The sequence below is a fragment of the Hippopotamus amphibius genome, chromosome 4 (genome assembly GCF_030028045.1).
Source record: "Hippopotamus amphibius kiboko isolate mHipAmp2 chromosome 4, mHipAmp2.hap2, whole genome shotgun sequence".
NCBI classification, from domain to species: Eukaryota; Metazoa; Chordata; class Mammalia; order Artiodactyla; family Hippopotamidae; genus Hippopotamus; species Hippopotamus amphibius.
This window is the reverse complement of record NC_080189.1, coordinates 94,151,981-94,156,457: the sequence shown is the minus strand read 5'-3', so window position 1 is coordinate 94,156,457 and position 4,477 is coordinate 94,151,981.

Below are 4,477 nucleotides of genomic sequence, written 5' to 3'. Positions count from 1 at the left end.
TTGCTCCCATTTTATGTAATTTCTCCCCCACGCCCCCCAAAAAATCACTGTAATTAGCCACATTTTAAAAGAAGATATTTATACCAAGTCTGAGTCAATATCTGAATCTAAATAGGTGTAATCAATAAAGTGAAATTCACTTTCTGTGGAACTTACTGTGCTTCTGGTCAAACACTGGCTTGCTACATAATTTTGGTATTGGTAATTTTCTTGTAAACCTCATGACTTGTTTTTATAATTGTAATTATTGGTTTCTAGATTTTAAGCACAATAGAAAGGTACGGGGAAAATTAAAAGACAAAGCAGTAAGCATAAACATCATTTAATCTTTGTTCACTATCAAGAAGCACCAGTATTATATGATGGTGGCCATTCCATTCACGTGCCCCAAATGCCAGTTCTGGAATGGTCACTGACAAAGGTGGCTAACGTCAACTGGCCAGATCATTTTGTCTACGTCATTGTTCAGTGCCTCTTCTTTGGTGGATGCTTTCTGTTCAGGATTAACATATGATTCAAAAAGTACGCTCAGTGCCGAATCCCATGTATCCATCCACAGCTGTCCCAGACCTCTTGTCTCTGATCTTCCAGTCTTTTCCTTCCATGCTCCTGACCAGTCTACTAGGCCATTAGCAAATGTCCAGAAACATACATGTATATTCTCCCCTCAGGTCACTTGTCCTACCACAAAGAGTGGGTGACCAGATTCCCCATTTGGACCTCTACCCACATGGGAAGTTTTTCTCTCTTCAGTATTATCAAGCAATACTGCTATCCACTGCTATCCAGTTTCAGTTTGCACTCTTATACTGAGCCTACCCATCTGGAAATCAAGCTTGGGCCTTTTCCTCTTTCTTCAGCTGGTCATAGAGAATTTACCTACAGAGGGGCACTCGTACCACAATTGAGAATGACATGGGGTCTGGGCCACCTGCTCCTGCAGGTTGCCTGTGGCCTCTGTTTTCATTTAGACTTGATCCCAAGTGCACTGTTTCTAGTGTATGATGGACAGCTGCTCAGCCTTCTGCTTTTTGATGTTGTGGGTCTAGGAGAGCTCAACTCATTATGGGCAGCTCCAGACACATGGTCGCTTGGTGCCCCTTGGTCAAGTATCATGACAGCAGATGCGTCTCTAATGAAATACAATTTTCCACTGCAGATGGCATGGCCTTACTCCAGAATCCAAGTAGCATGCATGAGGATTCTCCCACTAAGTTTTGCCATAAACTTGGATTTCATCTTTTCCCACCATGGACACTTCCAACAATATGGAACCTGCCAGATTATATGGCCCAAGTAATAGAACCAATTTTACCATAGCCTGGACCAGCTGCAGAACCCTTTTCTACTCTGGGACTTTATTCAAAGCTGGAAGCTGTCCACATCATTGGACTTCAAGGCCATAACAGTATTTCTATGTGCACAATGTGTTCCAGCCAGAACCCCAAAATTTCTACCACGTGTCGTGGTTTCTTTTCTATTACAGGAGTTGTAAGACACATCAATTTGTCTTTTATTTTTCATGGGATATTGCAAATGTCCCTGAGCACTGGACCCTAGAAACTTGACAGAAATAGCAGTTCTCTGTAATATGTCGTAGCAAGGCCCCCAATGTGCTAGCCACCAGTTTCTCATTGATGCCTGACTTAGCATCAATGTAACGTCATCAGTGTAATAATGTGACACTCTGTGCAAATAATCCAGATTTCTCTTGAATATGTTACTCAGAGGATTGGGAGAGCTAATATAGTCCAGGGGGAAAACCCTGAGTAAATACTGCTGTCTGTTCCATAAAAATGCAACTTTTTCCTGATCTTTTCTGATCAGAATTTTTTTAAAAAAGTGCATTCGCAAAACCCATGTCTATACCATGCACTTGAACCCTTAGTGGTCCGCTTTAGCAATAATACCTCACATGGCAGAGCAACTATGATCAGAGCCATTACTTGCCTGAGCTTATAATAGTCTATGGTCACTTTCCACAATCCACTCATTTTCTCCAAGGGTCAGGATGATGAATGTTAGGGCAGTGCATCCTTTAGGTCTTTAATGGGGGTGCTAATTTCTACTATTCCTTCCTGTCCACCAAGGATGCTTTGATTCACTATCTTGGCTGGAAGGAGGGAGGGGGAATAATTTTGGAGTCTTCCACTTGGTCTTTCCAATACAGTCAAGGACTTCCTGCCTGGAGAAGTGTTATCTCTTACTAAGGAGGGACAGCCTCCTCCCCTCTGTAAGTCCCCAAGGTCAGAAGGATCTGAAGAGCAAATATTCTCAGGGATGTTGTTAAAATAAAAATTTGCACAGGAAGATTTTGTTCAAGGAAAGAGAGGAGAGAGGCCAGAACTCAGTCTGATCTCAACTCCATGAAAACAAATGGCAGGAGGGTTTTCAAGCTCTGGGGTGAGCTAGCAGAAGCGAGCTGAAGGATGTTAGGAGCACGGGTTGACCAATGGGATGTGTCTAGCATACTGAGTTACACCTGAGTTCTCAAATGTTTTTCTCTGTTACTAGGCCATCTGTGTAATTGGTGCCTGTGGAAGTTAGGTTCTTACCCTCCCACAACGACTGGGAGATGATGTACTAGCTTTCCTGATGATTAGATTTGGAAAAGATGGCTCCCAGGTCATCCCAGAAAGACTTTTCTGGGTTGTGAAGCAGTCAAGAAGTTTTTAAAAGGATTTACATCTGAAAATGGCAAGGAAAAAAAGGTATAATTACACATTTTCTGAAATGAATGTTCTAAGGAAAAAGAAGTCAGGTGCTTAGAGGCAGGAAGAAGTCTGTCTAAAGTATAGTCAAGGTGAGAGGAGCATTAAGGCCATCTTGGTCAGCATTTCCAGGGTTCACGTTTTCCCAACCACAGCCCTGACTATAGGGTACCAGTACTGTCTTTGCTGAACATCTGAACACTTAAATGTCTCTGGAGCTCAGCAGTTCTAAATATGAAATCTGGGTCAGCTCCCCTACTATGTCTGCTCTTCCAATACAGGAAACAAGAGCCTCTATGTAGACTGCCATAGCAGCCCTCTGACTGTCACTCTTAAATGGAGGGCAGTTAACAAATAATCATTGTTCTTCTATAAGGCCTCAATTTACTTTAGTAGTAAACAATCAATGGCACTGTCTTTATAGGCTTTTTTCCCCCATATATCATTAAAATGCCTTAATCATCACACCAGCAAGGACATTCCTCTCCATGAGGACGTTTTCCTGAGTTGCCACTCATGAAGTCATTAGCAGTTGGACTGCCACTGTAGGCAAGGGCTATGTTTGCCTCATTCTTCACTCAGGGTGAGGTCTCACTTGCCATCTGGACAGTGACCCCAAAGCACATCTCGTGACCTCTATCCTCAGACCACCCTGTGTGCAATTTGTGTCAGTTTGGGTCTTCCAAGAAGAAGGCATCTGGAGCAGACACCTGGGCAGGATTGGACGTGCCACGTATTTGGCGGTACTGCCTGTGAAGGATAAGGCAGCGGGGAAGAGAAGTAGGCGGGCAGAGCCTTCAGGGTGAGGTGGAAGGGTGACAACCTTGAAGACAGAAGAAAAGGGAGGCCGGGGAGGAAGGGAGCCTAAAGCCACAGAACAGTTCTGAGAAAATCTTGGACCAGCTGATGGGAGGCTCCAAGGACAATTGGTTCTTTAGAAGTCTGACTTCAGGCAGGCCTGGTCTAGGTCTCGTCCCCTGCCCTGCTCAGCCATTGGCTGGCAGCAGTTGAGAGGTGTGACCTCAGGGCTCATGCGGGTGGCTAATTGATGTGGTTGGTCCTCTAGGCTCTGCACAGCAGTTTTCATGAATGTATGGCCACTTCCACAGCTACCACAAGTCATATGCAAGATTCCACTGTACAACACAGAAACCTAGGCTGGAGAAGTTTAATGGCAATTAAAACTTAAGACTATGGAAAAATTGGAGATAGGTTTAGAATTAGAAACCAGTGTACCTTATATTCTATGTTGGAGAATACTAAACACGAGTTTTTAAGTGAATTTAGATGTTTAACCTAATTGAGTATGTTTCCCTCAAAAACTCTATTTCTTAATGCCAAGTATGATATTGTATGGGAGAAGTTTGCCCTTTAAAAAAATTACACAATTTGAAATTGTATGCTTGTATAAATGTGCAATTCAAGACAGATAAAAATTTTCAACTGTAGCTTTAAGTTTAGTGGTAATCTTGGAGTTTTTAGAAATTTGCTGTGTGTACTGTGTTATCCACTTATTAATTTAGCTCAAAGAAGAGGCTTTTGATATGTTTCCCAAAGTCAGACATTTAGTGGTCTTAAGTTAGAATCTGCAAACTCTAAGTTTAGTGTTCTAATAGGTTTCCTTTTGAGAAAAAAGATTTTTTATTTTTGGAATTTTTGTTTGCTTACTAACACAACATCAACAACAAAAAGGGATAGTTTTGGAAAACAAATCATGCTTTCTAGCCAAATAGATGCAAGTAATTCAAGAAGTTTGAGTGCAGCAA